Here is a 13,078-nt window from a genome sequence, read left to right as displayed (position 1 = left end):
TATGGGCTTTGGATCGGCAGGCCCGATCCGTTAGAGAGACCCACAGAAATGGCCTGCAATTTTGGCCCGCCACGAAAGTCCATTCATGTGGCCAGCCATTCACATGTCACAGTCACCACGTCGATGAAATGAGACCGCGGCGATAACACACGCAACGGGTAACTCGAGCAAATACTCTGAGAGTAGTCAGCAACTCACCGTAAGGATGTTCGCTCAGGCACATAGAAAAGACCATCAAACTCTATAACTAAATTTTTGGCTATAGCCTTTGTCAGAAAACGAAAGTAGTTGTGACTTTTTTTTTACCGCCAGTTCATTCGTCCAGTTGCGGAAGCTGTCAGGCGCTGACGCCACGCTGCAACACACTACTGCCAGGCGGGCTGCATCGGGCACAGCCCCTGTAAATTAGCAACTGCACAGTCCAGCGAGCTAAGAAAGTTGCAACTCGGTCTGCAGAGGTCCTTGGTGCACACGAGACACTAGAATAGGTGGTGCACACAACCGCGACAGTATCACTGCTGCTGCGGACCTTTCGCTGCATCCACCGTGACTCGTGCGGCCACTGGAGTGTAAGTGTGCCTCCCGGGCAGTCCCGTCGTAGCCGACAATTGGTGCCCAGCATCGACTCCGACTGCACGCCGCCTTCGCTTCCTGTCCACAGTGTTAACTATACAGACGGCGCTTCTACGAAATCGGCAAAAAATTATATACACCATTTAAAGAATATTATGTTTTTGAAGAAAACTACACTGTCAAAAATTCCCTTTAACTAACAGCTAAAATTAAAAACTTTTCCATTTCTGATGATGGTAATTCCGTATCCTTTAACGTAGTTAATTTACTTGCTAACATTCACATTTTTGAGACTATTAAAATTACTGATGAGAATCTTCTCCAACACAAAAACCTAATGTACAAGAAATTAAAGATGTCATTAGGTTATTACTTCTGATACTCTCCTACAACTATTTCCAGTTTAACGCTGAAATTTTTTTTACGACCTTAAGCCTTTGCCGTGCCCATTTGTATAACAAGTACGCTTGCCAACAGTTTTGTTAAACATCACAAAAGGCAGTACTTTAAGAAATTGGTGTGACCTGAGCAATTTTCCAGTCTTTAGGTACGGATCTTTCTGTGAGCGGTTGTATATAATTACTAAACATGGAGCTATTATATCAGTACACTCAGAGGAACTTGACTGGTATACAATCTGGAACGGAAACCTTGCCTTTAATAAGTGATTTAAGCTGCTTTGCTACACCGAGGATATATGCTTCTCATTTTGGCACTTTCTGTTGACTGGGCTTAGGGAATGCTTAATTCGTATTCTTTGCTGAAGGAGTTTCGGAAAACCACATTTCTTAACTCTACTTTAGTAGCACTGTCATCAGTGACTCCACCGTTACTTTCGCGCAGTGAAGGTACTGATGGCGTCTTGACACTGGTGTACTTCATGCATGACCAGAATCTCTTTGGGTTTTTCGCCAGATTTCGAAACAGAGTTTTGTTGCGGAAATTATCAAGAGCATCTCGCTGTAGTAACCGCTATATTTAGAACTTCTGCAAAACATTGCTAGTCTTGCGGATTTTGGATTCTTTTAGTTTTGGCATGCTTTTTCGTTACTTCTGCAACAGCGATTTCACCCGTTTTGTCCATGGGGGATCAGTACCATCACTTATTAATCTATGTGGTATATATATCTCTCAATTGCAATCGATACTATTTCTCTGAAATCATTCCACATCTTTTCTACGCTTACATGATCAGATCGGAAGGAGTGGAGGCTGTTTCCTTAAAAATCGTTAAGAGCATTGTCAGCTTTTTTTAAACAGATGTACTTTAAGTTTCTTTTTGATGGTTATAGGTGTTACAGTATTCAGTGTACGGGCAACTGACTTGTGGTCGCTAATCCCTGTATTCGTCATGATACTACCTATTCATCCAGGAATATTTGCTGCTATGAGGTCAAGTACGCTTTCGTAACCATTTATGCTTCGAGTGGGCTCACGAACTAATTGTTCAAAATAATTTTTTTAGAAAGCATTCAGTACAATTTCGGCTGACGTTTTATGCGTACCGCCGCCTTTAAAGGTATAAATTTTCCAGCATATCGAGGATAGATCGAAATCAACACCGACTATAATTGTGGGAGTGGGGTACCGATTTGAAATGAGACTCACGTTTTCTTTGAACTGTTCAGCAACTATATCCTCTCAGTCGGGGTCGGTAAAACGATCCAGTTTAGTCCGATTGACAAGTACAGCCTCTACCCAAACTATTTCGCAGGAACTATCTACTTCAGTTTCACTACAAGGTAAACTACTTCTGACAGCAATAAATACTCCAGCACCAACTATGTTTAATCTATCCCTTCTGAACGTTGTTAGGTCGTTTGAAAAAATTTCGGCTTAACATATTTCCGGCTTTAGCCAGCTTTCCGTACCTATAACTGTTTGAGCTTCAGTGCTTTCTATTAGGGCCTGGAGCTCTGGTTCTTTCCCAACACAGCTACGATAATTTACAACACCGATCGTTTCTACAACCTCCTTACTGTGTGTTACCTGCCCCCTTTTAGACAGACGCCATTTCTATGTTTTCCTGAGACCCTCTAACCTAAAAATGCACCCCAGCCGCCCCCACTACCCGTGTAGTGGACTCCTGACCTATTAAGCGGAATCCGGAAACCCACCACACTATGGCTCAAGTCAAGGAATCTGAGGCCTACACAGTCACATAACCGCCTGAGCCTATGATTCATACCTTCCACTCGGCTCTGCACCGAAGGACCACAGTCGGTTCTGTCGATGATGGTGCAGATTATGAGCTCCGCCTTAAACTCGCTTAACCATATCCGCTAAACAAAAGGAGAGAGAATCTCCTCCAATCCAAAGCGACACAAGCCATTGGCACCGACTGGGGCCACCACCTGCAGTTGGGTGCACCCTGTACTCTTCATGGCATCCGGAAGCACTCTTTAGAAATCAGGACTGACTCCCCCACCTTGTGCACACTGCCATCCTTCCACACCTTGGCAGCCATGTTACTAAGGGGGCCCAATTACGCGCCTATTATTGGAGTTCCGAACCACCAGCAAACTCACCTTCTGTGAACACCACGAATTTGCGTTCCAAGAAGGTTCCTCTGGAGGCCCTACGATCGGCCCCTCGCAAAGTCTTTCGCTGCCTGCCATACTTTGGAATGATCTCTCACTCGACCACAGGTGAGGGATCAACCTCAGCGCTGCAGACCAACATAAATGTAGGATAATGACATCACTGCTGCTCAAAAATCTGCAGTCAGAGAAGACAACTCCAAATGCAAGGGGAAAAGACACAAGAATGCTATAAGTAAATATCAGAAACTTATCTATTATAAAGAACATTCCTACATGTTGAAAGCGACCGAAATTGTTAATTCTACTTACGATGTTTTAAAAGAATTAACTTATATGGTAAAATAAACCAAGTCTGCTTTTCTTCATGGTTACGTGACGTTACGTATATATGTTTTGTATTTTTATTCGTCAATGCCTTCCGTTTAAGCACTCACTCAAGCTAAACAGGTCTCTGCTGCCAAGTCATTATCAATTGTCATTGATGAAGGGTGAAAGCAAAGGAAAGAGTATTCACTTTCTTTTGCCTGATGGCGGATTTAGGGAGTTGGGATGCATGGCAAAAGCGCATTCTTACGCGACTTTTATTTTTACCAAAGTACTTTTATACCGTAACAGCGTTGTGTACGTTGATTATGACTCTATGATCATACTGATATACTAAAAAGGACAACCAAACCAGCATCCACTGCAACGTGGATTGTAGTACGAAAAGATTGGTTTTTACTTTTTAGACATTACTCCTGACTCTAGAAAATTCGAAGCGCAAGGGACCGTTACAATCGAGTCTGCACAATTCGAAGTTCGAATAATTAATTCTATTTAACTCGACTTTGCTCTAGATGAAATCAGGAAAAATCGAAATAAAATTTTGATTTTTTTTTACTAACGTATTTCCAGTTTTCTTACATGTTCTTTTTTCCTTTAGTATTTGAAACGGAAGGTACACACAAATGTTCGAAAATACATAAATTCAGCTTCATTCATTTTTCAATGCTGAACCAACTGTCACGAATGGTTGCTTTTTGTCAATGAAGTTTCTCATAAAGAACCTTATGTCTTTGGAGCTAGCGTGTCACTCCTTATTTGTATCTGAGACTTCTGTTCCCAGACTAACCGTAAATGACTTAGCGTTCCGACAAATACCTTTTGTACCCTGCATTGAGTAAGGCAATACTATAAACTTTCGCCTCTCCCGGTCTGCTTGCTCCCGCTTTTTAATACTTATGAGCAACATTATCTTTCCGCTCGATGATCGTTTGCAGCATGGATAGTAAAATCCCGAAACAATTCGTCACCTACTACTTCTCGTTGCATTCCACAGCGTCGAAACTCGTTTCTGTTTTACGAATGTCGGAAACTTCCTGGAAAATATCCTAAAGTGAAAAACGTCTACTTTCTCCGTGGTCGAAGTTCCTTGTGTGACAAAATGGCGTCAGATTTGAATCACTATTAATTACGAGACTGACAGTGCGCAAACAAAGGTTAAGTCCACGTGGTTGTCACTTATTGCCTGTATTGGCATATGCGGGTCATTGTTAGGAATCATCTTTATGTAAAATTATAAACTGGTGAAGCTGTTAGCTAGGATTCTCATTTGTGTGTCATTGCGATGAACAGCTTAGGGAGCGCCGCTAGGAGTAACAGAAAATAAAAATATTCGCTGGAATATAAACGAAAATCTATATTGAGTTTAAACCTACGACACATAGGAAGAGTTCGTCTCAGGACTTGTAAATATGCTCTAAATTACAGAAAACGTGAGAAAAGCCCTCCCAGAAGCCTAAATAGGGCAGCGCTGAGAGAAGGTGACAGCTCCCTCAGAGTCGGAAAAAAAGGAAGAAATTGCGCAACGCGATAACGTACTCAAAGGCTATATCGTACCCCAGCCACTGAAAAGTCCAAAATTGTGAGTGTGACCACTGTAATAAAGATATTGTTAACTAAATTTCATATTAATATGAAACACATGTTACGATTTTATCCCGACGTTTTCACGAAAACTCTACGGCCCAGACCTGAACTGCACACACAGAAATTTATTTGCAACGGATTAATAATATGCTGTGGTATTTCGTGCACTGTTAAAACAACTGATGAAACAGACAGAATTATCTGGTGTAAGCTAGGCGTTGACTTGTAATTATAGAATGTCTGCGGGTCGTTTTCATATGACAGTCGCCTCGATTAGTGAAGAAGTTACTTCGGTTTTCTCGAGGCATTTGGGAACAGGTTGAAACAAACGATTAACAACCGTCGACTGCATACAGTCGCCAAGGCTGATTTCAAATGTCTTTGGTAACTGTAAAGCTACTTCACCTGGGTAGGGGGGACAGCTACTAGTCGGAGGTAAACACTTCCCCCTCACAGCGTTCTAATGTTGCCGGCTACACTATGCCACTCAGCGTCCAATGTAAACACAGCCGACAACAGGAAGTGTGACAGGACTACCAGACCGAGTTCAGAGCAGGAAACGGCCGGGGTCCCCGGTGGTCTAGTGGTAAGGGGGTCTGGAATGTTCCAGCGCCTCGGCTGGGGCTATTCGCCCCAGCCGGGCCGGGGTTCAATCCCCGGCCGGCGCTGGAATTTTCAGATTTCCGAACACTAGCCTCCACCTCTGCCCTGGCATGTGGCGCATGCCGGGCACCCCCGTGGGGTCCGTGCTTCGGATCCCACGTGGAGCTCACTCCCTCACTACAAAATATACCTCATTATGCTGCTGCAATCACTTATTTTAAATTTCAATACGCACACTTTCTTCACCAGACCACATCTACATATATTTTCCAGGTACTTTCTACATAAGACATCTCACTGTCGCAAGAAACTGCATAGTATCATGAACATTTGTAGGATTGCAACAATGAAATGAAATCCTCACTAAAAAAACTAATAAGTTTTATTTTCCTTTTTGTGCTAAATGCTGCTAAGATAAATACCAAAACAGCTTTCATTTTCTTGTAGGTAATTATGAAAGTAAGTTTGGCTATAATACTGAATAAATTATCTCAATGTCAAAGAAATGCAAAATATTATATCAATACCATCACACAAGATATTTTCAGGTGTCTCAGTCTGCCTTTTCTTTTTATTATCCTGATTGATTATACGATAATAAATAAATTCTGTATCAGAAATCGTTTCGTAACCGTTCACACTCAGTGCCATTTATAAGTGTATATTGTCAGCAATTGTAGTTTCAAAACGAACACAGGCCTTTTTCTCAAATTATTCAAGTGTCTAAATGAGATTAAGATAGGATACAGGTCACTAATGAGATAAACTCTTTGTTTGTATGATACAGGATAATTCTCCTGGTCTTATGTCAGCTGAATGCTAAATTAAACAGTTAACATTTTAAAAAAACGAATTTTACTGACAGGTCTACATGTCTCATATAATATTTCTGTTGGTAGTTTCATGACAACCTCTCAGGCTCAGCTTTATATAAAAGTATCTTGCAGGTCAGAAAAGAAATTTTATTACTACCTCTACAGATTCAGTTGGTCTATTGTTGTTGTACTATTGTTGCATTGCGAGAGAGAGACTGCTACTATAGCTGTTTTCTTTTGCTATTAAATTCCGTGCAATATCTCCATTCTAAATGCTAAAAGGCGTGGATAAACTTTTAGCAATACTATTTCCTTTTCACCACATCGCTGCTAGGTGTCGCTACTGGTCCCTCACACAGTCAGTTGTCTGTAGCGCAGGGCTTCGCTACCAGAGGGCTCTAGCGGAGCTGGCGACGACTCACTCTGCTGGGATTTGCTGCTCCACGCCAGCTGAGATACCCGTTAAATCCTCACACTAAACGAGAAGTGTAATAGCACCAATGCTACATAAGGCAAATCGTGATCAGCGAAACCACCACTATTATAACTGCTTGCTGAAAATACTGCTACAAACTATTTAGAGCGGAAGGGAGCACCTTACCGAAGCCGATCTAGAGGAAAATCCATTTGGAATGAACAGAACCCATATCTATAACATCTTTAGATACAGAAACTTTTGACAATGTTGACCAGAATATGCAGTTTGAATTTAAGATGCAACCAGGAATAAAATATAGCGAGAGAAACATTACTTAGAACTCCACCAGAAATGAGACAGAGGCTGTACAAGTCGAAGGACATAAAAGTAAGGCAATACGTGAGAAGTGAGTGAGACAGCGTTCTAGTCCATTGCCTGATGTTATTCATTCTATATGCAGGGTGTTTCACACTACTCGGGACTGTACAGGCGATTTAACTGATCAAGTTTTACATAGGAATCTACTTCTGAAAACGTCATCTTGCGATGCTACAGAACGTCAAAGTTATAGGAACCGGCATCTACAAAAATAGATGGATCCCACGAAGATGTTACAAACTTTCTAAGATGATGCAGATGGATAAATGCGTACATTTGTGATTATGTCCTTGCACCGGAAAATTATAACAGAAAACCTTTCTGTTACCTCTGACAGCATGTAACGTTATCGTTGTTGCTAGGATGTAGGACAGGAAACTTGCAGAGGCGGTGGTATGGAAGGGAAGAAGAAAACAATGTGCAGTACACATAGGCTGTAAGATGCATACATCATGAACCATGAGCACTTGTTCATCATCGCTTGCGTGAAAGCCATCTCCACTATTGAACAAGTGCTTACAGCTCCAGAATTATGCAGTTTAGAGTCCATGTTTACTGCACTTTTTTTCTTGTTTCGGTCTATACTGCCGCCTCTGAACGTTGCCTACCCTACAATCCTAGCAACAACAGTACCAGTACACGTATTCCACTGTCAGAGGCAGGATAACGATTTTCACTTACAGCTTTCGACACGTTTGTTTCCGGTACAGGGGCCCTTACCTCAAATCGATACATTTGTCTGTTTCCATCATACTAGGAAGTTTGTAACACAATCACGGATCATCTTGCATATACATACATTTACCGGAGCTGGCGCCTGTGACTTTGATGCTCCACAGCGTCGGTGGGTGACGTTTGCAGGCATGAGTTTCTAAGTAAAACTGCAAGCTCTAGAAGTGTTGTGGCTCAGTGGTCTGAAGAAGATGATTCTTGCGAGGAAGGAAATATATTTGAAGATGCAAGTAGTGAAGAATTAGCCAATGAACCTGCAGATGTGAATATTGAGGCAGATGGCAGTCCTTCCGATAATATTACTTCATCAGAGTCTGAAAATGGAGCACCACCACAAAAAGGTATAGAAGACCACACATACATTAGTCGGAATGGAGCGATTTGGAAATTAGATCCTCCTGCAACTTTTCGTACGCCTGTCCATAACATCGTAAAGAAGGCACCTAGTCCAGCCCTTGGTTTGAATACCTGTAAACCTAAGGATGCCTGGGACTATTTCATCTCCAAGGAAATGATCATCTGCACAAATATTGAAGGCAGAAGAGTGGCTGCTTTACGTGGAAAAACGTTTTGCTTCCTGGAATGGTGGGTTTTCTTGGTCTTTTACTGCTTTCTGGTGATGAGAAGACTTGGGATGTCCTTATTAGAGAATTATTCTAGGATGAAAAGGAAAATCCTACATAGAAGGCTACCTTGCCAGTAAATAGATTCGAGGATATAAGGAGAATGATTAGATTTGATGACAGGCGTACCCGTGAAGCTCGATCTGCAGATGACGCAGCAGTTCGCTATGTATGGGAACTATTTCTTGACAAGTGTAGAAATAGAATGAATCCCAATCATTCGCTCACAGTTGACGAACAGCTAGTCCTAATCCGTGGAAGATGCAGCTTCACCCAGTATATGCCCTCTGAACCAGCCAAGTGTGGCATAAAAATATTTTTGTTATGTGATCATATGCTTTAGAGGGAACTGTTTACACGACAAGGAAGCCCCATGAATTTTTTCAGAAAAATCTTGGATTGAATGTAGTGAAAGATCTTGCTAAAAGCATTCAATGATCATCAAAAAATATTACCGTTGACAACTTCTTTACTAGTGTGCTTCAGAAGCAAATTACAGTGGTGGGAACAATCAAACAAAATAAACCAGAAATTCCTAATGAGATGAAACCATCTGTCTCAAGAGCAATTCATTCCTCTTTGTTTGCATTTATAGGTGTCATTACAATGGTGAGTTATCTTCCCAATAAGAAGAAGTCTATAGTTCTCATTAGCACAATGCAATACGACAGAAACATTGATGAAACTCATGCAAAAAAGAAACCAGATGCAATAAACTTCTATAACTCTACGAAGGGTGGAGTAGATAAATGGACCAGAATATTCGTTATTACACTTGCAAGAGACGAACGAGAAGATGTCCATTTGCATTATGGATGAATATGATGGACATCGCAGCAATGACCACTGAAATTTTATTTTCCGCCCAACATCTGACATACCATAGTGGAAGAAGTAATAAAAGGCGTTTGTTCCTAAGAGGTTTAGCAGAGGAAATGGTAAGACCTCTAATGGAACTTCATATTCAGATCCCTAATCTTCCAAAGAAAATCGTTGATGATATGCGAAGATGTCATATTGCCAAACCAACTACATGTTTCAGGAAAAAAAAGAAGATGCAATTATTGTCCATATAAGAAACACAGGAAAAGTGCTATGACATGCATTAAGTGCAAACCCAACTTTTGTAAGGAACATAGTGGCGTTCTTTGTGCTTCTTGTTTGTCACATGTTGAAAACTAAGAAAGATGCAATTTTATGTGAACAATGAATAATAACTTTTTATAATTGAAGAAATTGGTTGTAATAAGTGTTTTAAAATGTAAACTGCAAGTTATAAGTGAATTAATAAAATAATTTGTATATGTTGTTTGTAAAGGAAAGTAACTAATAAAAATTCACTCTTAGAGTTTTATATATAAGAAATGTTAATCAGGCCCACCAGATCCTGTCACTGTATCTTAGGAATCTTGCGATATAACAAAAAATTTGACAGAACGAAATTTAACTCCAAAGAATGAATATGTGGAAAGAGGAAAATTTTAAATTAGGTCAGGGCCTTGGAGGCCCTGCATATGCATTCACGTGTGTTTTCGGCACCATGCATCCTAGCGTTAAGAGAAACAGAATGTTTGCATAAAGGCAAACCGCCGGGCTGTCCCCGAGTGAATGATACAGACGTCGAACGCATCCGCCACAGTTTCACGAGGGGTCCGCAGAAATCCGTTCGCCGTGCAGCTCGACAGCTCAGCACGCCCCCGATGTCCGTCTGGCGTCTATGCGTCGACGTTTCTGCATCAAACAATATTAAATTCAGCTACTGCGAGCAGTTCGTGAGGGTGCTAACATCGTGTGAAGTTCCGTAATTTCACTCTTGGCAAGGTGGAGCATGGCTGTTTTCTCCCACAGTTAGTGTTTAGTGACGAGGCAACACTCCATTTACATGGAGAGGTGAACTGTCATAATGTGACAATATGAGGTACGGGACAACCACACGAAGTTGTACAACATAAAATATACTCTCCTAAATTTAATATTTGTCTTATGTATTCCTATTTTTTGTCTGCATCCTAGATATTTATAGGCATCTGATTATTCCAGCGCTTCTATGCAGTCGCTGTGGTTATCCAATATGTAATCTTCTTGTTTAGTGTGTTTTCCCTTGTCTATGCTATTTTTCTTACATTTGTCTGTTCCAAAAGCCATATTTATATAATTGCTGAATACTTATGTTATCTTTAGTAATTGGTTGAGTTGTTGATTTGTTGCTGCCAGTAGTTTTAGATCATCCATGTGTGGGTATGTTCCAGTAATATTGTATCCATAATTTGTATTATTTAGCATGTTGGATAGTGGGTTCAGAGCAAGGCAGAACCAGAAAGGACTTAATGAGTCTCCTTAGTATATTCGACGCTTAATCTGTATTGGCTGTGATGTGATATTATTTGAATTTGTTTGGATATTAAGTGTCGTTTTTCATTACTATGTTTAGGAACTGTATCAATTTAGGATCTACTTTGTATATTTCCAATATTTATAGTAACCATGAGTGGGGTACACTATCAAAACCTTTTCAGTAATCAATGTATGTGTAGTGTAGCGTCCTTTGTTTAGTTTTAGCTTGATATGTTACCTCTGCATCTATTATCAGGTGCTCTTTACATACTCGTGCTCCTTTGCAACAGCCATTTTGTTCTTCATTTATAATTTTGTTCTGTGTTGTATGTATCGTTATTTTCTGTGTAATGACTGAAGTTAATATTTAGTATATTGTTGGTAGGCATGTCATGGGGCCATAATTTGCTGGGTTTGCTGTGTGTGCTTGATCTTTAGGTTTCAGACAAGTTATTCCTTGTGTATGTGTATCAGGGAATGTGTATGGGTCTGCAATGTAACTGTTAAATTATTTAGTTAGATGTGAATGTGTTGACGTGAACTTCTTTAGGCAGAAATTTGCTATTTTATCTTTTCCAGTGGTTTTCCAATTGTGTGTAGAATTAATTGCTTTGGTCGCTTCATGTTGCAAAATTATCACTTCAGGCATTTGTGGTATCATCTTTTATGTCTCTGTTTTCGCTTGTATCCACCGTGCATGTCTTTTATGTTGTACCGGGTTTGACCATATGTTGTTCCAGAAGTGTTCCATGTCTGTTATGTTTGGTGGATTGTCTATTTTAATGCGTGTGTTATCTATTGTCTGGTAAAATTTCTTTTGGTTTGTGTTGAATGTTTGGTTTTGTTTCCTTCTATTTTCACTTTTTTTGTATGTTCTAAGTCGTTTGGCCAATGCTTCTAATTTCTGCTTCTTTTCATCTAATTGCTCTATCGCTTCTTGTTGTGAGATTTTACCTAACCTTTTTGGTTTTTTATATGATATTTCTTTTCTTAGAAATTGTGTTAGCTGTCTGATGTCTTCTCTCAGTTTTTCTATTCCGATCTGTAGCCTGTGTTGCCATGCAGGTTTTGTGGGTTTCTTCTGTGTGTTGGTTGGTTCTGATGTCTGTCTAGTGTGTAAATTTAGTGTAGAGAGTGCTCCTATTTAAACCAGTAGTTGTAACTCTCCCATAGTTGTGTTTCCATTTATTTTGTTGTGTATGATTGTGTTGATAGTTTTTATTGTTGTTTCGACTTGTGGGTTATTTGGCGGTGTATGCAAGAATGGTCTAATGTCTGTATTTGTGTCTTTGTATTCTATATATGTCAGCTGAAATTTTTCTTTTATATCTAACATGTGTGTCACTTCGTGTTCTATTTGTACTTGTTCTGGTGGCAGTCTTAAGATTTCGTTTTCCTCTGATTGTTTAATTGATGCGTGTTGTTCTTTGTTTGTTTGCTCTGGGATGTGTGAGTCCATTACTGTATTATTTTCTTCTTCTTCTGATTGGGCATTATTTTGTTCCAGTATTTGTTGTTCTCGTTGTTTGATGTTTTCTAATTCTGATTATTACACGGATCTGATCAGCTAGTCGTTGTTCTGTTAAAAATTTTAAATCTGGGCATCTGGTAGGAAATGTTGTGTATACTTGTGATCTGTATCCAGTTGTATTGGTTGCTAGGTTTGTTGCTTGGTATTATTATTATTTCGTTGTTGTTCTGTTGGTTAAACGTGTGTGTAGCGTTGCAGGGTTACTTACTACAGTAATTTTTTTTTTTTTTTTTTCCTTTGCTAGAGCCGTCTTTTAAGTTTGCAGGAGCCACCGCTAGTTGCTTCTTTTGGACTGCGACATTACTGTTCTTTCGAAATGTGCCGTTTGTTACTCTTAAAACCAACATGGAGAGCTCCCCAGCGGTGGGGTCGACTTTTTGAAACCAAATAAGCGGTAGTGTAACTCAAGACCCCCCAGTATCAGACCCTGCATCCAGGTGGGCCTCCGTTTGCAAGTAACTGACGCAGAAGAGTTTGGAATTTTGCGTCATGCTATATAGCGTTAAGGAAGTCCTATTCCATAGTCTTGTTGCGTGTCATAATGGTTAGGACAGAAGCTTAACCATGCCTCGTCAGGTGCAGTAAAATTTTTTTTAAATCCTTATCGAAATGACTTT

This window comes from Schistocerca gregaria, unplaced genomic scaffold, assembly GCF_023897955.1.
Source record: "Schistocerca gregaria isolate iqSchGreg1 unplaced genomic scaffold, iqSchGreg1.2 ptg000317l, whole genome shotgun sequence".
NCBI classification, from domain to species: domain Eukaryota; kingdom Metazoa; phylum Arthropoda; class Insecta; order Orthoptera; family Acrididae; genus Schistocerca; species Schistocerca gregaria.
Note: the sequence above shows the minus strand (reverse complement) of the source record.